Source organism: Saimiri boliviensis, chromosome 6 (assembly GCF_048565385.1).
Source record: "Saimiri boliviensis isolate mSaiBol1 chromosome 6, mSaiBol1.pri, whole genome shotgun sequence".
In the NCBI taxonomy this organism is placed as follows: domain Eukaryota; kingdom Metazoa; phylum Chordata; class Mammalia; order Primates; family Cebidae; genus Saimiri; species Saimiri boliviensis.
Genome location: NC_133454.1, coordinates 112,340,091 through 112,362,663, shown reverse-complemented (window position 1 = coordinate 112,362,663; position 22,573 = coordinate 112,340,091). Strand labels below are relative to the sequence as shown.

The 22,573-nt window shown below is 51.6% G+C and overlaps 1 protein-coding gene and 1 long non-coding RNA gene across 8 annotated transcripts in view; one reads left to right on the top strand and one right to left on the bottom strand.

Annotated features, from left to right (window-relative positions):
* TSPAN18 (tetraspanin 18) overlaps nucleotides 1-13,902 on the bottom strand; it is a 204,262-nt gene extending 190,360 nt beyond the window's left edge. For 6 of the 7 annotated variants that reach the window (XM_074401343.1, XM_074401345.1, XM_074401346.1 and 3 more), the window contains exon 1: nucleotides 13,619-13,902. The gene's annotated coding sequence lies outside the window, so the exon portion shown is untranslated. Of the gene's footprint in view, nucleotides 1-12,643; nucleotides 12,760-13,618 lie in introns of those variants that run through there. The other variant, XM_074401344.1, reaches the window with a different exon arrangement.
* On the top strand, nucleotides 4,286-22,095 carry LOC141584887 (uncharacterized). Its single transcript, XR_012518160.1, has 3 exons — nucleotides 4,286-4,572; nucleotides 4,943-5,057; nucleotides 21,871-22,095. It is a non-coding gene; the product is annotated as an uncharacterized LOC141584887 (long non-coding RNA).
* The last annotated feature ends 478 nt before the right edge of the window (nucleotides 22,096-22,573 follow it).

Below are 22,573 nucleotides of genomic sequence, written 5' to 3'. Positions count from 1 at the left end.
CTTTGATCTGCCAACCGACACCCTCATCGCACACTGGAGGAAGGTAGAGACGCCCTCGGTCCTGACCTCCAGCTCTCCCGGTCACACATCCTCCCCAAAAGGTCTCGAGGGCTCTTTCCCAAACCCCACCTCATCCAGGCCCCTGCAACCCATGAGATGAAAAGGCCAAGATGACATTTGTGGGGACCAACCAGTGATGGGCAAGGGATGGGAAGAGTCGGGAGGGACAGGCAACCATGATAAAGAGAATATGGCCATCGGCCCGGGTGGTCACCCCATCCTAGGTGTCTCTGCTTGGTGGGGCAACCGGAAGTGGGTGTGCATGAGACCAGCAGCTCAATCCAGCAGCAGGGAATAAAGGCATGGCAGCTGTCCATGCAGGGGCACTCCAGGCACTCATCCCAAAAGGACGCGTCTCTCCCATGTCCACCCCGGAGAACCTCCATGGCTTCAGACTAGCTGTTCCCTCTGGCTCCTCCCACCTCAAATACTCACTTAAATCTCTTGGGCTGCAGGCAGGCTGGAAACCTCTGGGAGCAGCCCCGGGCTGTATCTGGGCACAGAGACAGGTGTGTGACTGAGACAGACCAGCCATTAAATATGCTTGTTCTAGTTCCATATTTTCTTGCTGTGCTACTCTATTTTTTTCCTAAGTCTTTCACCAGGAAGATATGATTCTTTCCTTTTCTTTATTTCTTTCTTTTCTTTTCTTTTCTTTTTTTTTTTTTTTTTTTGAGACTGGAGTCTCGCCTGGGTTTGTCACCCAGGCTAGAGTGCAGTGGCACAATTTCAGCTCACTACAACCTCTGCCTCTTGGGTTCAAGCAATTTTCCTGCCTCAGCCTCCCGAGTAGCTGGGATTACAGGTACCCACCACCAAGCCACGCTAATTTTTTTTTTTTTTTTTTTTTTGAGACAGAGTCTGGCTCTGTCACCGGGCTGGAATGTAGTGACACGATCTCAGCTCACTGCAATTTCCGCCTCCCAGGTTCAAGGGATTCTCCTGCCTCAGGCTCCTAAGTAGCTGGGATTACAGGCACCTGCCACCACACCCAGTTAATTTTTTTTTTTTTTTTTTTTTTTTTGTATTTTTAGTAGAGTCGGGGCTTTCACCATGTTGGCCTCCATCTCCTAACCTCGTCATCTGCCCACTTCAGCCTCCCAAAGTACTTAGAGATTACAGAGGTGAGCCACTGCACCTGGCCCTGGCTAATTTTTTGTATTTTTAGTAGAGATGGGGTTCCACCATGTTGGCCAGGCTGGTCTCGAACTCCTGACCTCAAGTGATCTGCCTGCCTCAGCCTCCCAAAGTGCTGGAATTAACAGGCATGAGCCACCGTGCCCAGCCAGACATGATTATTTTCAAAGAGCAGATAACTCCTGGGAAATCAAAAAAAATGAGGTACAGAGAGAAGGAAACGCGGGAATCAAGAACCCTCCTCACTTCCCGGATCTCTGACTACCTCCCCGCCCCTTTGGGGCCCCCACCTCCCTGACAGCCTAGGTGCAGACGTCAAGGTCCTGATTGCCTCAGTTTTGGCAGCTGCCACCAAACGAGGGACTCAAGGTTGGACGCGAGCAAAGGACCAGAGGAGAAGTCACTAATACCCCGGATCCTGACTTCCTTCCCACCCTGGCTGTTAAGAAACGAACCAGCAGCCGGGCGCGGTGGCTCAAGCCTGTAATCCCAGCACTTTGGGAGGCCGAGGCGGGTGGATCACGAGGTCGAGAGATCGAGACCATCGTGGTGAACATGGTGAAACCCCGTCTCTACTAAAAATACAAAAAAATTAGCTGGGCATGGTGGCACGTGCCTGTAATCCCAGCTACTCAGGAGGCTGAGGCCGGAGAATTGCCTGAACCCGGGAGGCGGAGGTTGCGGTGAGCCGAGATCGCGCCATTGCACTCCAGCCTGGGTAACAAGAGCGAAACTCCGTCTCAAAAAAAAAAAAAAAGAAAAGAAACGAAACGAACCAGCTCCAAAAGGGAAGACTGTGGGGACCCGCAGTAGAGCAGAACCAGGAAACGGACCACCTGTTGGTGGAGTGCAGGCTCCAGGTTCGGACTACCTGGGTTTACACTCCTCAACTTGTTTCGCAGCTGTGTGACCTTGGGCAAGTGACTTAACCTCTCTGTGCCCTGGTTTTCTCAACTATAAAATGGTGATAGAGTACTGAATTAGAAGATGTTAGGGGCTGAATTGTGCTCCTTGCAAACTCATATTTAAGCCCTCACCCCTAGTACTTCAGATTGTGAATGTATTGGTCATTAAGTTAAAATGAGGCCTTAGAGGTCCTAATCCAATCTGACCAGTATTCTTAGAAGAGGAGCTCTGGACACACGGGAGACACCAGGGAAAGACTGTATGAGGACACGGTGAGAAAGTGGCCATCCGCAAGCCAAGGAAAGAGACGTCAGAAGACACCAACCCTGCTAACACCATGACCATGGACTTTCAGCTTCCAAAACCCGAGAAAACAAATATTACATAAATTAATGTATGTAATCCTCACAACTCACAAGTGAGGTGTTATTTAGTCCCATTTTATGATGGGAAAATGAGGCACAGAGTGGTTGAGGCGCTTGTCCAAGCCTGCAGGTACATGATAGAGCTGGGGCTCAAGCCAGGTGGTCTTCAGCATTCCCACTGTAAACTCTCCTGTTGGTTAATGAAATCTGATTTGTGAAGGCCTGGCACCCTGCAAGTGATCAATACATATTAGCTGTGATCATCTACAAGCCAGAGAACATGGAAGACTGCCAGTAACCACCAGAACAATCTAAAAAAGACGGGCTTGCAGGTGGGGAAAAGGGAGAGAAGGCAAGAGAGTTCAGGCACCTTCTGAGAACTCGCCAGGTGTGTGGGATACAGGGATGAACAGACAGGTACTGCCTCTGCCTTCCTGGGCTTGTACCAAGGTGGAGGGAATAGATATTTTTAAAAAAAAAAATCACATAGAGCAGTCAACAATCATCCAAGAGTGACAAAACACCATCAAGGAGAGGACTGTGGAGCCATCTGAGCCTACAGATGGGGAATTTGGCCCATTAGAGAGTCAAGGAGGACTTCCTGGAGGAGGTAATGCAGGGGCTGGGATCCAAAGGATGAGGAGGAGTCAGGTAACTAAAGCGGGAGGGAAAGGCAGTCCAGGGGAAGATCACAAAGACTGATCCACAGAGGTAGGGGCAAGAGAAGAAAACAAGCAGAAGATGGACTGCAGAAGAGGGAGGCAGGCTTGGGTGGGAGGGGGCAGAGGCCACATGAAAGCCTTTTGAGCGCAACTGAGCATCCATTGAAGGGTTTGAAGCAAGATGGCTAACACGACCACCTGACACAACGGATGTTTTCCGAAAAACGCGTGTAAGCGGAACTTCTGTAACTGGAATTTATTTCTAAGGCAGGAGGAAGCAATGGGAAACTTAAGAGTTAACTTGTCTAGAAATTGAATGAAGACTTTCGAATCCAGCTAACATTTTCATAGATCCGGCTCCCTAAAATGAAGTACGCCTATCGATTTATCACAGTGGAGAAGGGCAGCCCTCTCTGGTGTGCTGGAGACACCAAGGAGTGCCTCTGGTGGCTGTGTCGTGGGAGAAATCCCACACTCTCAACGTGATCTTTGGCCACCACGACCTGCTTCCTGCAGTGACCACAATCTTCCCAGCCCCCATTCTCAGTTTCTCCTCATCCTCCAACCCAACTTGTCCTCTGCTTCCTGGAGGTGGCCTTTCTGTCCTGGATGCTCTGAGCATTTTCATGGCATTCTATGGCTCCCTTTTGGCTTTAGTGCTATGACCTCCCCGTGCCCCCACATAAGAAGGGCTTAGGGGTAGAGGCCTTGGTGCGTGGCAAAGAGGGGTGGAATCTTGAGGAAGCTATAGCTAAGAATCTACCCATTCAATCATTAGTTTCCTCATTCATTCAGCATGTGAGCATCTGTCCAACCCCAGGCACTGAGCTCCACGATGCGGGCTCCGTGGAAAACCAAACAGAAACTTTCCACCCTCACTCTACAAAGGGAAGCAGATGACAAATAAAATATTTAAAGTAATCCTGACATTCACTGAATACTTGTCATGTACCACATTCCATCCCAAGAGATACATTTATGCATTTTAATCAAACCCCACGAGTTAAAATGGAGTCAGAGAGAATTTAAGTGATTTGTCAAAGATCAAACAAAGGTCATAGCGTGAGATTGAACTGGGATTTGTACCCAGGCACTGTGTTCAGAATGTGCCCTGACGCTCCACAGCAGACTGCCTCCCCTGCTTCCTTGCACCCGGATGAGGAGGCCTATCAGAGTCCTCCAGCCTCCACAGCTGAACCCCTAAACCCTCCCGGGCCCAGGGGGAAGGGCTCTGGAGCTGAGAGGCATCTGCTGAGCCTCCCAGGGGCCCTCTCTATACAGATGCCCAGACACCCCCCTGGGGAGAGAAGCCCAAATTGCAAAAGTCACCATGACTTCTGATGCTACAGGGGAACCCAGAAAAAAAGGAAAGCAAGAAAAACGCATCTCAACCGATAGTCTCAACTTGCAAGGAGATGGAGCTGGCAGGCAACTCCAGAAAGGCACGGCCAGTTGAAAAAATGCAAATGGTGCCTTTGATTCAGTCAACTCAAACAATTACTTCTAGAAACGATTCTGTCTCCAATTGGTTGTCATTTCTTTTTTTTTTTTCTTCTTTTTCTTTTTCTTTTTTTTGAGATGCAGTCTCGCTCTTTGCCAGGCTGGAGTGCAGTGATGCAATCTCAGCTCACTGCAACCTCTGCCTCCCGGGTTAAAGCGATTCTCCTGCCTCAGTCTCCTGAGTAGCTGGGACTACAGGCATGCGCGGCTACGCCCAGCTAATTTTTGTATTTTTAGTAGAGACGGTGCTTCACCTTGTTGGCCAGGCTGGCCAACTGGTTATACTTTCTATATGCTGATGTTTCCTGGGAGACATCCCATCTGGGGAACCAAGACAGATAACACAACTGGCAAACACTTAGCTGTGGACAGAGCGTGTTTTCACACAGACTTTCACCTCCTTTGATGCTTAGGACTAGGCCATGAGGTAGGTATATAACCCTACTGTATTGGTGAGAGGAATGAAATATATAAAGAGTAATTTACCAATCACTTGCTAGTTGTATGGGGATATGGAGAAACTTGGGCAAATTACTTAACCTCTTTGCACTGACATCCTTGACGGTCAACAGGTCAATAATACTACCCACCTCTATGGGTTGATCTGTATATGCCAGAAAGATATGTTGACAGCCTAACCCCTGGCTATCAGGAGCTTCGCAGAGGTAATGGGGTTAAGAGGAGGTCACGAGGGTGGGCCCTAATCCAACATGACTGGTGTCCCTATGAGAGAGCGCGGCAGACACAGAGGAAGAATGCCGCATGCTGGTGCAGGGAGGCATCTATAAGCCAAAGAACGTGGTGAGTTCCCAGTAACACCAGAGGTTAGGGAGAGGAAAGAGGGCCCTCCCCTAGAACCCCCAGAGACAGCGCGTTCCTGCCAACACCTTGACCGCAGGCTTTTCAGCTTCCAGAACTGTGAGAATCAGTTTCTGCTGTTTTAAGACACCTAGTTGATGGTGCTGTCACAGCTGCCGCAGGAAACCAGTAAGCCACCTCATAGGGCTACAGAGCTGCCTCAGAGCTGCTGCCCCTGCCTACAGAAGCCAAGGTCTGGGTGCAGGAGTGAGGGGTGTCTGAGGGCCCCAAGTGCCACCATCACAGCCATCGCTGTCCTCTGCGCCTGAGTCAGGGGAAGGCTACACTCTTCGATGACCCCAGGAACAAGCGTCCACTCTTCCCAGGAGAAATGCGCATCTCAGAACCCCGTCCCGAGAGGCCACCCTCTTCCTAACCACAGGCCCCTCCGCTCGCTGTGTCCAGCCCGCCCAGCTTTTCCTCACAGGGTCCGTGGAGGGCGGTGTTTCTGTTTTGGCTGGAGAAGCGCCTCATTCCCCAAGGGCTAAGACACCAGCCAATGAGCAAGTTCCCTGAGCCCGCCCCGCTGGTGGAGCCCTAAATGTCAGGCAGCAGGTGGCCCAGTGCACTTGGCCCACTGGAGCACGCTGCAATCTGTGCCCCCAGAAGGAGAGGCAGCAACACAGGGTGGGGGCGGGAGCCTCGCTCAGCAACACCCCAGCCCTGCACCCACTGTGGGAGTTAGACAGGAAAAAATGGACCTAAGTCCAGGATCCAGGGCTCCGAATTCTTCTGTTTCGAATGGAAGCCCTATAAGTTCAACACAAGAGCCCAGCCCCAGGCCTCTGGGAAGGAGAGTGGGTGCCTCCCCATCCAAGGACCACGGGGTCCAAGCACGAGTGCCCACCTCTAGCGTCTCCACAGGCACCGTTCCCTTGCCAAGGGCAGCTCTTCCTCTTACTCCGGGAGGAGAGGAGAGGTGCAAACACGATGCCTACTCTGTGCCAGGGACTTGACTCGCTTTCCAGCTTTCCTACATTCTTGCCATTTTGCAGGGGAGAAAACTGAGACAGGCTGAAAGCAATGGACAGGTGCTAAGCAGAGCAGTCAAGATTTGAACCTAGGTGTGGACATCTTACTGTCGTCAGGACAGCAGACCTGGAAAGCCTCCTCGGGCTTGGTCTTAGCCAGTTTGTGTTGCTATAAGGGAATATACAAGGTTGGGTAATTTATGAAAGAAAAGGGTTTGTTTGGCTCATGGTTCTGCAGGTGGGACACGAAGCGTGGTGCCAGCACGTGTTACTGGACAGGACCTCAGGCTGCTTCCACTCAGGGCGGAAGGTGAAGGGGAGCCGGCATGGACAGAGATCCTTTGGTGAGAGAGGAAGCGTGAGCAAGGGGAGGGAGGAGCCAGGCTGTGTAACAACCAGCTCTCCTGGGAACTGTCAGCGTGAGAACCAGGCCCCTCAGGAGGGATCCGCCCCTGAGACCCAAACAGCCCCACCTCCAACAATGGGGATCAAATTTCAACATGAGATTTGGAGGGTCAAACAACCCAAACTACAGCTTTCCTGCCGGCTCTCACAAGGATGCAGTGGAGTACGGAGGTGCGCAGGTGGGATGGGAGCTGCAGGTAGCACCAGGTGTGCCTTGGAGAGGCATCGTGGGTGCAAAGGTGCCTCCCTGCATCAAAGAGGTTGGATGCATGGCAATTCCCAAAGCGGCAATTCCCAAAGCAGCGTATGTGAGGCCCAGATTCTTACAGCTCTCACTATAAATACCTAAGACTATGGCTTGTGTCACCTCATGGCCTGACCCTTCTCCCTTAGTTTCCAGATAGTTCCTGCAACCTCCCCGCCTCACCATCCATAAAATGAATACAGATATTCCACGCTATTGAGGAATGAGGGGAGGAGACAGGAGCAGAAGTGGGTTCTGAAAGATCCCGGGAGACCTGCTTGAAAAAGTTCTAAGAGCAGGAAATTTCAGTGAGCCAAAGGAAGTCATGTGAGAACTGGGCTGAAGATCCAGGGCCTGGCTTATAGTGCCCTTGCCATGCAGGGACTCACCTCCCTATATATATAGGCACAATACCATCTGCCCAGAAGTAATTTCAATATACACAGTCTGTAATCTAGGAAGCTCCTATGTGCTAAGAACCAGCAAAGACCTGGAACCAACCCAAATGCCCATCGATGATAGACTGGACAGGGAAAATGTGGCACATAGACACCATGGAATATTACGCAGCCATCAAAAACGATGAGTTTGTGTCCTTTGTAGGGACATGGATGAACCTGGAAGCCATCATTCTCAGCAAACTGACACAGGAGCAGAAAATCAAACACCGCATGTTCTCACGCATAGGCGGGTGTTGAACAATGAGAACACATGGACACAGGGAGGGGAGCATCACACACTGGGGTCTGTTGGGGGGAAATAGGGGCGGGACAGTGAAGGGTGGGGAGTTGGGGGGGGGATGGCATGGGGAGAAATGCCAGATATAGGTGAGGGGGAGGAAGGCAGCAAATCACACTGCCACGTGTGTACGTATGCAACTATTTTGCATGTTCTTCACATGTACCCCAAAACCTAAAATGCAATTAAAAAAAAAAAAAAAAGAAGCAGCAACATTGCAGGTCTATGCTAGAAGCTTTAAATGCACCACCTCAATTGATCCTTAAAGCACTCTACTAGGGTGGACGTAAGTGCAGAGACTTAGTGCTCATCAAATATCCATGCGCTTCCTTACATTCTCAGCCTCCCTGGGGACTGGTTTGGGGCCAGATGACAGTTCTGACCTAGGTGCTAGAGGTGAAGTGATGTGTGTCACCTCCTGGCCAAAGCAGTTGAATATCAGTGTGGCTTTCCCTTCTCCCTCTTCCCCATCTGCAGTAACTCTGGATGCCACATGCTCTAGAAGGGGCAGCTACAAAGATGGGGGAGTCGTCATCAGCCTGGGTCCCTGAGTGACCATGTGGAGCAGAGACCCATGTTAGACAAATAATGTGATCAGGAGTTAATCGTTTTATTAAGCCACTGAGATTTTAGAGTCATCTGTGGTTGCTATTATTCTGACTTTTGACAGATAAGGAAGCCAAGGCCACACAGCCAGTAAATGGCAGAAACAGGATTCAAATTTCACATCTGTGACTCCAATATGCATCCTCTTCCCATGACAACCTTTTGTTGCCTAATAAAATCATTCTTCCCCTAACCCCCTGTAATCAGCCATGTCCCAAAAAACTCTCTTCCTCACTGTCCCCAGGATGGCTGAGTAATCCATGCAGGACAAACACAGAATTTCATAAGGTGCTCAGAGCCTGGAAGATGATCAAAGGCGGAGGAGGGGACCAGACCCAATCTAAGTAACATCTTTCCTGGGGCTTTTGTGGCTCACAGGAGGTTTTGATACAAGAGGAAATATAATACAGTGGTTTAGCACATGGGAAGGAGAATCGGATCAGCCTAGGATCAAATCCCAATCCCACCACTCACTCTCAATCCTTTCTGAGCCTTCGCTCTCTAATCTACAGGATGGGGGCAATATCTAAACCATCCTTGTAGGTGGAGACAGGATGAAGTATTGTCAAGCTCGCAGCAGACAGGGAGCATTCCCCAAGTGTCTGCCCCCATGATAATCATCTCTGGGGTATCTCAGAGCAGCAGCCTTGCTGGAACAAGATGAGACAGAGGCCCGGCCTGGCCTGTCCCCTCCCAAGCTGCTGGAAGAGGCTTCCCCAGTCAGCATGGCCAATAAGGTCCAAGGCTGTAGACCACAGACCTGGCCCAGCCCACGTCCTTGCAGCAGACCATGGGCAGAACATAAAAAGGGTGCAGGGCCAGCCAGACATAAAACAACACAACAGAAGAACCAGATTGTTTATCTTAAAGTCAAAAGTGTCTTCTAGGAAGGCGGCCTCTTACTTGGGTGATGCTAGGAGAGGCTGATCAGCTTAAACTCATTATCTGCACATATGGTTTTCATACCATGGCAAAGGGTGGGAAACAAAGAGTGGAAGGGAAAGGATGGGCAAATGCTAGCTGATGAAATATCATCCCTCAACTGCCAGGAACCAGGATATTGTCAGTGACGTCAATTTGGGCTTCTTGCCATGGGGACGGGGCTACCATAAGCATGGTCACAAGATTCAGGAGTCCCTCAACGAGTCAGGGAAAGGAAGAAAATAACCAAAACAGCAACTTATTCACCCTTGCCTTCTACCCCAAAGACAGATATATTCTCTCTCTCTCTCTCTCTCTCTGTGTCTCTCTCTCTCTCTCTCACACACACACACACACACACACACACACACACACACACAATCTAAGCCCCAGAAAACTAGAAAGGACCCAAGTTAATCCCTCCCTTTTTACAATAATAGTAATAACGATAATCATGACAATGATGATAGTGAACGTTTATTGAGCACTTACTACTATACGCCAGGCATTATGCTAAATGTTCTACCAGTTTTATCTCAAAGACTATCCACAACCATCCAATGGGGTCTTACTAGTTCCATTTTACAAATCAGGAAACGGAGGCACCAGGGGTTGAATGGTCTAAGGTCACCCACCTGATAAGAAGGATAAAGCCAGCATGCAAATCCAGGCAGTCTAACCACCATGCACTGCTGCCTCTAAAGAAATAGGAAACTGAGGCTCAGAGAGGGGCTGTGACTCACACAAGGCCACAAGGCTCCATCTGTAACAGAATCAGGGCTGGGACACAGGTCTAAGGCCCGGTTCAGCTACCTTTCTGCCCCATCCTGTCGCCTTTTGTACACACTTGCCCACGACCAGTCAACATAATTTTGCTCATCTCTGAGTTGTTGAATTCACTAATTAAGCCAGCCGTCTCAGGTGCAGACCAAGGCCAAGGGCTGGATCTTAAGACAACAAGTGCCTAGATGAAAGATCAGCCCTGCCAGCTGCAAACACAGGCTCACCTGCTCCTCTCCCACTCTTCATAAAAACTGTCTCACGATCCACCCCCACTCCCCCATATGGAGTGCGCATGCAGGTCCAAGGTGCCAGCCCTGGTGGCAGGAGGAGCCCAGGCTGGTGCATTTGCTCCATGGCATCAGGTGGTGGAAATGCCTGATCAATGGGCGTCATCTGCTCCATGGGACCGGATCACTGGTTTCCAAGGCCCCCTCCCTGTGCTGCACCCCAGCTGAGCATGAACAAATGTTCCTGATTTTCCCTCTCAATGACTGATGAATCCAGCCAAAAGAGCAGCCCTCTGGAAAGGGAGAGGTCCCTAAAACCTGCAACCCAGGAACTGAAAGGACTCTTCTCAGGGAAGAGCAGGAAGCAAACTTGCAGACTGACGGGGGTGGGGGCGGGGGGAACTGGTTACAAATATTCTCCTTTCTACCCAAAACTGCTGGGCACTTTGTCCTTCAGCTCTGATGACAGGAGCTGTTTCTGGATCTGCTGGGTTCACTCAATGCAGGATTTTGCTGTATACAGGCAGACAGGAAGGCAAGCCAGCCAGGAGAGGCACCTTCCACTGAATGGAAGGTGGAGGGAAGGGAGCAGGGCTGCCCAGCCCTGTATAAGGTTAGACTCTGCTGCTCTAAGTTGCAAGATTGCTCAGAATCTCCTCAGCCAACATACTCATTTTACAGACTGAGGAAGCAGGCTCCAGAGAGGAAATCACTTACCCAAGGCCACATGGATGACTCAGAAGAGCTCGATTTCAAATCTGCTGTTTTCCCTCTTCCTGGCACCCCCTCCCACAAATTCTTGAATTAATCCCTTGTCCCTACCCAGCACCCTCTCCTCCAATGCACCCCTCAGACCATTAAAATCTCATTTTCTAAAGGGCAGAGGGTTCCTTCCGCGACTCAGCCCAGGGTGTTCTAAACCCAACTAACTTCCGCTTCTAGAAAGCTTCCTGGAGCCTTCAATGATAGGCTGCCATTTCAGCCTGGGGTAAGCGCATCACATACCCCGGCCATTTGAATGGGTTTGGGGACAAGAGAGACAAGGAAACAGAGTGCCCAAGACTTGCCATGTTTACATCAGTGATCTTGGAGTTCACCTGGGAGAAGACCCAGTCGATGCTTTAAGCCCCAACATGAACTTTAGAAGCCCTTGGGGAGCCTCAATTCCCTCTGCAATTCAAGAAAAGTGGGGTGGGGGTGGGGAGAAGAAGGGAGGGACAGAACTTGGGAAACGCCAGCCTTCTGGGGGCCCCACGCTCCCAGGCAGGTTCCAAGGCAGGGCTGGTCCCGCAGCTTCCCTCCACAGAAAAGGCAAAACACAACAAAAAAAAGCTGCTTTTGTCTTCCAGCCCCCTGGAATGTCTTAAAGACCTATCCAGAGACAGCGGGCGTCTCCACCCTTTCCCTACTCTCCTCGCTCCTCCTCCTCTTCTATTCAAAATAAAAATCTAGCAGATCTTTTCTAGGACAACTTTGTCCTGGAGCATTTCAGTAGCATGCAACAAAAACACGTGGCGGACTACACCGAACAGAGGAACCTCACGTCTTTCGGGGACCCCCATTTCCCCCACCTTTGTAAGGGACATTAAAGACACGGGAGCCCAAGGAGCACAGGTCACCAGCCAAGGGAAAGGTGAAAACTTCTGCCAACCACAGCGAGGCCACCGTGGTTCCAGGATTTGCTCATTTACACTCACTTGGGGTGAGGGAAGGAGGGAAGGAGCTGGAAAGATGAGGCAATAGCCCCTCCAGTGTCCCTTCAACGTTAGCCCCGCACATGACAAAGATGACACTCCTCACAGATGCCAGCAGCCGTCGACTCCCCAAGGCACAGCCACACAGACTCAACATACAGGGACCCTGAGGCCAGACAACTGGGACCCAGGCAGATTTCCACCATAACTGTCAAATGACAAGAATGTGGCCTAGAGACCCAGACCCAGGGGGTGAGGGTGGGGGTCAGGGCTCGTTGACTGCTGAGAAATTGAACACTTCGGCCTGGACTGCTAAAGTCTTTAAGGCCCCATCGCCCACCTCCCACCCCGCGCCTCCCAGTTTACTCGGGCCCAGAGAGAGGATACCCCAGGACCCCCATCCGGCCTTCACCAGACATTCGGCCAGATCCAAGGAACAAAGGTGCAACTTTTGCAAAAAGGGTGCGAGCATTTTGGGGTTTGGGTTTCTGTAACTCCAAGAAACTTCAAAAAGTTAATTCCCCACCGCACTCTCTCCGCACCGACCCGCCCTTGCCGTTTCTTACGTCTTTTCCTGGGGGCAAATGTCCTATTCAGCCACTTGCCCTGCCAGCCTCCCCACGCAAGCTCACGTCCCGACTCCCGGCCTTGCCAGCCCACGGCGCAGGTCGCACTGGGCGCCCTCCGCCTCCCCCGCCTGGCCCGTGCAGGGCGGGCTCCTCGGGCGGCCCCCGCGTCCTGGAGGTCGGCGCAGTTTCCTCGCGGGGGCCAGGACGCGCTTCCTGCGGGCGAGGGCCGGGGCAGGGCGCCCCCTGGCGGGAGCCCACTCACCTCGCTCCAGCAGGACCCGGAGCCGGCGCGATCCCACCCGAGCCGAGCACCCTCCCAACCGGCTCCCACTGCCTCCTAAATCCGGACGTGCCCGAGCCTCCCACCCACCCCGCACCCCACGGAGTCTCCGCTTCCCCAAACCGCACACGCCTAAGGAATAAGGGGCATCCTGGAGGAACGCGTGGCGCCACCGCCCCGCCCCGCGGCCGGGGACCCCAAAGGCGGCCCGCCCTCCTTGCCGCTGCCGGTCCCCGCAGCCCTCCCGGCCGGGATCGCCGCTCCGGGTCCCTGGTCCCTCCCTGCCCTGCTACCGGGTGGCGTGGCGCGCAGCCCCTTTCCGGGCGCAGCCCTGGCCGAAACCCCGAACCTCGCAACCACACCTGCCACCCCGCGCCTTTCTCCAGAAGCCCCCACTCCCCCGCCCGGAGCGTGGGGCGCCCACCGGCTCTGCACCTGTCCTGGGCGCAGCCCCGGCCCTCGGCGGACCCCAGGCAGGCACCGGGCGAGCCCGCCCCCGGCCCCCCCAGCCCCCGCTGCTAGTTTGAGTGGAACTTGGTTGCTGGGCTTCCCCGGACCGTCCTGGGACCCCCGCTCCACCCCACTCTCCCGCCGCGTCCAGCAGCACCCCCGGGCCGGAGCGCGGGAGATCCCCAGGTCCCCGGGGGCGCGGCGGCGGCGTGGGGAGGGCGCAGAGGTGCGGAGCCCCCTACCTTCCAGCGAAGGCGGCCGGACCCCGCGCCAACTCCCGCCGGCGGCCGGGGGGAAACTTTCCCGGACGGAGGGGCGCGCTCGCAACTTGCCCGGCGCCGGGTGCCTTCCCGGCGGCGGCGGCGCGTCCGGAGACCCGCGGCACGAGGCAGAGGCTTTCGGTCGGGGCTCGGGGCCGGGGCCGTGGCTCGGGCGGCCTCGCGCGGCTCCGCGGTGGATCGCTCGGCGTTGCGTCCGCCCCGCAGCCTGGAGCCCCGCGACGCCGGCGGCAGCTGCCCGCCCGCCAGCCCGCCGGCCCCACCTCCGCCGCCGTCCGTCCCTCCCCTCCCCCGCGCTCCCTCCCCCTCCCCAAACCTCCGCCCCTCCCGGCTCCCGCCGCCGCCGCCGCAGAGACGCGAGTCTCCAGCGCGGGCTGCCCCTCGCCTCCCGCCGGCCTGGGCCTCCGCGTCCACGCCCTGTCTGGGGGTCCCTGGGCCCGCCCTCTGCCCATCTTCCCTTCCTCCACCCCCGACCACCTCCCGCTCTGCTTGCCGGCCCTCGCGGCGTCTGAATTCGGAAGATCGTCGCGGGAGTGGGGAGGGGCACGCTGGACCCTGAGTGTTTATTCCCGGGGAATTTTCAGCTGTCCCCGAGGCCTGACCGCTGGGCTTGGGGTGGGATCCTCGGGCCGGACTGGGTTCCTGGGCTTCACGTTGCCCCCGGGAGTACCCGTGGAAAGCCTGGGGAACTCACCCTCCTTTGATTTGCGGATAAGAGAGGGGGCCTGAACGCAGGTCAGATGCAAATGACTTGATTGCTAGGGGCCAGATCTGTGTCTCCAACCTCAGAGCTGAAGTTATCAGGGGGCTGGAGAGCTTATATTTTCTTCTCTGTGCTGCTGCCACAGTCGCACCCCCTCCCAGACCCTGAACTGACTTCACTGGGACTTTTAACCTCTGAGCTTCCGTTAAAACAGCTACCCGGCCCTGCCCCAGACAAAACGGGCAATCCAGCAGATCGCAGCCGACAGCCCAGGTGAAAGCGTTCGGTGACTGCCTTGAGGACCGGGCCTCGGGCTGCCCACTCCTCTTCCCACGGCAACTCTGTTTTGAGCCCCAGCTTGAAGCTTCCACACCCCATCCCCGTGGGCCCTAGAATTCACTCCAGCTCTGCACCAGGCCCTTGGCCGACTGATTCTCACTAAGGAGTGACTGACAGGAAGGAGTTGACCCTGCTCCTGTCTTGTATATAAATGTTGGTGGTCAGGCCACAGGGCAGAGTTTGGGGCGTCCTTTTTTGTTTTATTTTGTTTTTGAGACAAGGCCTCGCTCTGTTGCCCAGGCTGGAGTACAGGGGGAGGGGGGTAAGCACGGCTCCCTGTAGCCTCCACCTCCTGGGCTTAAGCAAGCCAATCCTCCCACCTCAGCCTCCCAAGTAGCTGGGACCACAGGCATGCCCCGTCATGCCTGGCTAGTGTTTTCTGTCGTTTTTGTGCTTGTGTTTTTGTAGAGCTGGGGTCTTACCATGTTCCCCAGGCTGATCTCCAACTCCTGGCTTCAAGTGATCCTCCCACCTCAGCTTCCCAAAATGCTGGGATGACAGGCGTAGCCAGTTCGCCCAGCCACCAGCCAGGGTTTGGAGAAGCAGAAGTGGCTGCCTTTCCTTGCCCACATTCCAGGAACCGGATATGTCCCTGTAAGGACTTTAGGGATGTCTGGTCCTTTCAAGAACTTCACGGAGTCGCCAGGACTCAGAGTAGGCAGATCGCTGGAAGAAAAAGTCCTGGATCCGTGGCTTCGAAGGGACCGATGGGGAGGAAATGTCTAATGGTGGAATTTCTGTAAGTGGAAGACCAGGGGAAGGCCTCCATGTTCACCCTTCAGCTGCCAAAACAGAATGGAGGGTGGAGGCTGACTCCCTCTCACTGAGAACCACACAGGCCCTGCACTTGGGGATGCTGCCAGGAGAGGCCCCGAGTGGGCCTCCTTGGACACGAGGCCCAAATACCTTTAAAGAAGAAAAACGGGAAGCCGACAGCAAGGGTGCTGGAGCTTGGGAAGTGGAGACCAGAGACAGCCAGAGGAAGGGATTGAGCCTCTAAGGATCTGGGGTATGGCAGAAGTGGGCAGAGCATAGGGAAGAGCCTGCAGATCCTCTGAACCACTCAGACAAGCAGCTGGGTCTGTAACTCCAGCTCCAAGTCAGTTTCCCGGACCTCCGCCTCTCTCCAGCCTCCGTGGAGAACCTGACCCTATCTGTGCACCAGCTAAGGACATCCGAATAGCCTTCTCTAAATCAACTCTGCTTTTGTCATTTTTTGATTTACTTAAGTGGGCTTGTTTTTAAAAAGATCTCTTAAGTTACTACCATAAATGGAAGGCCAGCATCACATTACTATAAATAGAAGGTAACCATTAAAATAAATACAATGAAAATAAAAGTGTTATTAAATTCTAACAATGTATCTTTAACCACAAGAATAATCATAATACAGTCTAACAAGATACTGTTGCCTGAGGAAGGTGCTGAGGCCCAGGCTCCACTTTCTCTTTGAAAGGGAGATAAGCAAATGCTAGAAAGCTGTTAAAGACACATTAGCAACAAATTCTTCAAGAGGGTTCAAAGAGAACTGGGAAGGGACCCGCTCCAACCCCACTGCTCACCAGATCAGTTAGGGTATTGGAGGCCCTTGGATTACCGCCAGTGATTTTCATCTCCTTGAACATCTCTGATGTCCTCTCAATTGGGAAACATAAATATTGGTGCAAAAGTAGTAGTGGGCCGGGCATGGCGGCTCATGCCTGTAATCCCAGCACTTTGGGAGACTGAGGTGAGTGGATCACAAGGTCATGAAATCGAGACCATTCTGGCCAACATGGTGAAACCCCACCTCTACTAAAAATATAAAAATTAGCTAGGCGTGCTGATGCATGCCTGTATTCAGCTACTCGGGAGGCTGAGGCAGGAGAACCGCTTGAACCTGGGAGGCAGAGGTTGCAGTGAGCTGAGATTGCACCACTGCACTCCGGCCTGGTGACAGAGCGACACTCTATCTTAAAAAAAAAAAAAAAAAAAAGTAATTGTGTTTTTTGCCATTGAATGTAATAGGAATACCACAATTACTTTTGTACCAACCTAATATATTAGGTCAAAAAATTGCTTTTCCTTTAAAGTTAGGCGCTCCAAGAATTTAGTCCTGGACGAAGGAAGGCCGATTGGGGTTGCAGGAAGAGCTCACCTCCCTTTCACAAGTAATCTTGGGAAAACCCTCCCTTCTCTGGCCTCAGGGCTTCCATCTGTAAAATGGAGGCTTGGGCAAATGGCCCATAGAATCCCTTCGGCTGTTTGATGAAAGCAAGTAAGGCACCAAGGTTGCGGCTTACCAGGAAACTCAGAAAGTGAAGGCTCCACCGAGGAGGGGGGCTCGGGAGGGGAGAAGCTGGGAAGGAACCATGGAGCAGGCAGTGGGGCTGTGGATGGCTGGGCAGTCCTCAGGAGGGAGAAGGAGCGGGGAAGGCCAGAGTCGACCCACTGGAGTCTAGGTTGGCAGAAACCCAGAAGTGGCCTGGCCTGAAAGTTCTGGAAAGATTCGGGAAGGAACCTTATGGAGAACTCACTGTAATCCAACCACTTCATTTTGACAATGGGGAAACTGAGGAAGAAACAAAGACTAGATTTTCATCATGGTTATGAGCTGGGCATTGGACCCAGACCTCCTGACTCCCAGGCCAGGGTGCTTTCAATATCTCTGGAATTTGGGCAGCTAGAAGTGGTTCTTCTGAAAATTCTCACCTTTCCCTAAGAAGCTCTTAGGGTTCACTTTCTCTAGCATCTGGAGAAAAAAAGTTGAATTGGCCTAAAAGCCCCCAATTCACCAAAGTGTGTCTAGTGCTGCACCACCCAGGTTCCACACCCCAATCGCTATACACAGGACACCTAGGGTGAGCATTTGCACAGCATCCTAGGAGCACTAATGCCCGGCAAAGATCCCTGAACCCGGAGTCCACAGGCCCACGTTCGAGTCTCAGCCATCTGGGCGATTCGTTCCCCTCTCTGGGCCTTAGTGTTCCCACCTGTGAAATGGGGCATCTGGATCAGCAGTTTTAAGTTGGTTGGTATGCCCTGCTTCTAGGTATTTTAAGAATGAAAATGGCGAGAGAGGAAGAGCCATCTCCCTCTCGGCTTTAGCCAGAAACAGGTTCCCTTTTTCATCTGTTTTGCATGATAGCGTCTCACGTGAGATTTCAAGGAGAAAGTGTCCTTCACTTAAAAGGCATTTGACATCACTAGAAGGGATGGCCTCTGGCTCCTGACATTTATAACACGATGGCTGATTAGGCTGCATGCTTCTCAAGGTCTGGGGCCCTACTTTGTTCATCTCTGGATCTCCAAGACCCAGGGCAGAGCTGCTACTCAGGGGAATTTTTACACCACCTCCTAACTGTGCCATCCTGAGCCAGTCGCCTAAACTCTCCCATGCATTTCTAAATGGGAATGGTAGCTGCAACTCTAGCATTGGGTGGCTGTGAGTGTCTCATGGAAGGTTCTCAGTATAGCTCCTGGAACATGCTAAATATGCAATACAGGTGAGCCCAATGCACAAATGGCTGTTTGGGTAACACTAGACTTGGCAGGTTCTTTCTCTGGAGGCATGCCGACCTTACAACCTAGCTTTGCCAAGGCAGTCTGCATTTTAAATGTTTAATCATTGCCTCCCTGATTTTTCTCTGAATTGTCTCCTTTTATATGTAATTTGCAATCATTTCCAAAACGTGACAGTTCATTAAATGTACAACTGAGTGATTAAATTTGTTTATCTTTGCAATGACTTTCATGGAAATAAATTCACAAATCTTAGGAACATCCTGTGGAGATTCGAAGGATGTGACCCTTCCAGGCCTGGACTAGTTCAGAGATTCCTCCACTTTCTCTCTTTTTCTCCCTTCAGCAAGCTACACACAGGCCAGGGCCAGCCTCTCTGAGTGTGTTTAACACAAGGTCCAAGTGCCTGCCTGCTGCTTCTCCACCCTCAGGAATGCTTGCAATTCCCAGGGATGCACGTGCACGCGCGCGCACACACGCACGCATGCATGCACACACCATACACACCCCGCCACACACACACACACACCCCGTACACACCCGCCACACACACACACACACCCCGTACACACCCGCCACACACACACATACACGCACACACACACCATACACACCCTGTCCCCCCACACATACCGCACACACACACACGCACACACATACCATACACACCCCGCCACACACACACAGACATGCACACACACACACCATACACACCCTGCCCCACACACACACACATACCGAACACATACACACACACACCACACCCTGCAGGAAAAGAGGTAGAATCTGGACGGCTTTGCTGGGAGGGGCCCAGGGTCAAGCTTCCTCTGAATGCATCGTAGCTGAGCTTTCCAAAAAGTAACTCCGTGGGAATAGCAAGGGAAGGTCCTGCTGGGTAAAGAGATTGTTGAAACTTCATCCTCCACCTTCACTTTTAAATTAACTAATAGTAAACAACACAATAGCAGTAATCGCCATTTATGGAGTGCTTACTTGGGTAGAAGCTCAGGTTGCAAGGTTAGAGAAACCCAGGTTCAAAGTCTGTCTCATTTGCTCACCAGCTGTTTGGCTTTGGGCAAGTTACTTTGCCTCACGGTGCTTTAGACTCCTAATCTTTAACATGAGGCATGGTGATAAAGCCTTTAAAGGACTACAAGCCTCCTTAAGCCTCCAAACAACTCCATGAGGCAGAGATGGTCAGGAAGCTTGTTTTACAAACTCAGAGAGACCTGTCCAAAGTCACCCAGCAAATAAAGAACTGGGATCCAGGCCAGGTGAGGTGGTCCATGCCTGTAATCCTAGCACTTTGAGAGGTCAAGACAGGCAGATCAGCAGGTCAGGAGTTTGAGACCAGCCTGGCCAACATATTGAAACCCCATCTCTACTAAAAATCCAAAAATCAGCCAGGCATGGCGGTGGACACCTATAATCCCAGCTATTCAGGAGTCTGAGGCAGGAGAATTGCTTGAACCTGGGAGGCAGCGTGAGCTGAAACCATGCCATTGCACTCCAGCCTGGGTGACAGAGCAAGACTCAGTCTCAAAAAAAAAAAAAGAAAAAGAAAAGAAAAGAAATGAGATCCAAACCTTTCTCATTGTATTTACATCTGGAATTTGGACTATATGTTCAGGTGACAGGAAGAGAGGAGAGGACAGGGAGGTCAGGAGACCTGGGGCCCATCCTGGCCTTGAACTTCTGGCTGTGTGACCTTGGGCGAGTGGCCTAACTTCTCTGCGTCTGTCTTCTCATCTATAAAGGGAGATGTTAACACCTACCCTACACAACTGTTGTAAACAATGAAAGAGATGATTTCTGCCAAGAGGCTTTGAAAACCAGCAAGCGTGTGACAAATGTAAGACTTTTAAAATCACCATTATCATCTGGGTAGAGCTGTTGAGATTAGAGGTTTAGATCTGAAGGTCCCACAGGGGCACCTGGTACAGTTCAGTCATGAAACAAATATATGTGAAGGTTCAACTGTGGGCCAGGAACTGGCTGTGTACCTGGACACCTGCATTTGAGTAAGAACAAAGAATGCATATGGTCCCTGGCATAATCAGTGCGATCAGTGAATTTTTAAACTTCAGACTAGGCTGCATGCAGTTGCTCAGGCCTGTAAACCCAGAACTTTGTGAGGCTGTGGCGGGTGGATCACTTGATGTCAGGAGTTCAAGACCAGCCTGGCCAACATGGTGAAACCCCATCTCTACTAAAAATACAAAAATTAGCCAGGCATGGTGGTGGGTGCCTGTAATCCCAGCTACTCGGGAGGCTGAGACAGGAGAATTGCTTGATCCCCGAAGGCAGAGGTTGCAGTGAGCTGAGATCATGCCACTGCACTCCAGCCTGGGCAACAAGGGTGAAACTCTAACTCAATAAAACAAAAAAACTACAGACTCAACTTGTGCAAAGCTTTCCCATTTTACTGATGATAACATTGTGGTTAAGCTGGCGATGAGCAAGAGGCAGTTATCCAAATCTACCAGCACGGTGAATTCAGAATTTAGGGAAGTTTGGGTCCTGCCTCCTACATTCCTGCTGTCTGTTTCATTTTTTGCTCTCCCAGGCTCACCTGCTCACAGTTACCCTCTTCCTGCTGAACTATTAGTCCCCATGCCCCTGCTCCCCGGCTCCAGAGCCCCTATGTCCATCCACTCCTGCTCTTGGATGAAAAGAGAAGAAATGGGAAGGCAAGCACATTTATCTGTCAACCTGAGATCTCCGGCAGTATCCAGGAGTTCCCCTTGGCAAATTCTAGACGTCGGTGCAAGGCCCAGGGCTCTCCTATACCTGAGCAGATACTGCCTCTGGGTTTCTGAAAATCCCACCATGGAAGTAATAGTGATTGAGATAAAGTTACTTGAGGTGTTGGGATGGTGGGGCTGTTGGATGCTGGAGGCAAGATTAGATCAGGGCTGAAATCTGTGAACCTGGGCAAGTTACTTCCCTTCCCTGAAGCTCAGGTTTTCTTCTCTGCAAAATGGAGAGGATAACAATCTTTGTTTGGGAAGGTTAACTGAAATAGCACATGTAAAAGTGCTCACCACAGGGCACACGGTAACAATTAATATCGGAAGTAGAAAAGTTCCTCTTCAAAGTTTCCTTTCTTGCTAAAGAATAAATTATAAGTCTTAGAAATAATAGTTTGTTTTAAACACTTTCTTCAAAGCCTTTTTGCTTTTTATTAATAAACTCTTTGTTCAGCCCCATCCTATGTAGCTGTTAGACATGCTCACAGGCACGTAGTACATTCTATGCCCTTAAACTTGAACCAAGATATCTGTGCTAGACCTGCTCACAGGCACGTCCCAACTCACAACCTATGCCCCTTCCTTATTTAGATTTCCTTTTTGTTCTCCACTGCTTTTACCTGTTTATAAAAGTTTTACGTTGTTATCCAATCAAGTTTTCATTTTAGATTGTGAAGTCTGGCTCCAGCCAACAAAGATCAGACACAGCAGTAAGGATAACCCCAAATGCATAAAGGATTAGTATGTCTGTTTTTCCTTTGTTCATTGTACTCTCCTGGCAAGATGGCTTACAGGAGTACCCTTTCTGCAGAAAGTAAAGATTGCCTTGCTGAGAGATCCTTTGTCTCAGTGCTGATTTTTCTTTGCAGCACTGAGCATCTGTTTCCAACAATTAAAGACAGTGGGATCTATTTTCCTGGCAGGCCAAGTCTAATTGATGCACAAATCACACATCGAAAGCCTACTGCAAGCTTAGAGGAAGCCAAAACTGTGAAGACTACAAGCCAAGAACTTTATTGCGCTTTTACTGAATACTAAACACTTTGCTTAACACTGTACCTCTATTTATCCCTCCAAACTTATCTCTCCTGCAAGATTGTGGGATCCTCGAAGGCGATATCTACCATAGTCCTCTTTGTCCCTACCATAAACCTAATCTGAGAGGAAGGGTCTATTGATATGATTGTCTCCATTTACAGACAGGAAAGTTGAAGCTCCAGAAGATTAAGTTACCTGCCCAAGAGCTCCTAGCTGGTAAGTGGCAGAGCTGGAATTTGAACCCAGGCGGTTATATTCCAGAGCCTATGCTCTGTATCTGGACTCACACTACTTCATGCCCGTTACGTCTTCTGTTCTTCCCCAAAACCCTGTGGTTATTAGCACTGCCCCCATTTTACAGATGAGTAAAGTGAGGTTCAGAGAGGTGGAGTGATTCATTGAGAAGTGCAGTGGCCATGACTTTTGAGACAAAGGGCAGGTGGTTGGCCTATAAGTCTTCTTTAGCCAGTAAGTGCTGCCTGCTTTGAAGCTAAGTGACCCCCAGCAGTTACACAGGGTGCTCAGACCACTGGGGCCTGTTCTGGGCATGGTGATAAGCCAGTTCACCTCCTGTTTATTGATTTTGAT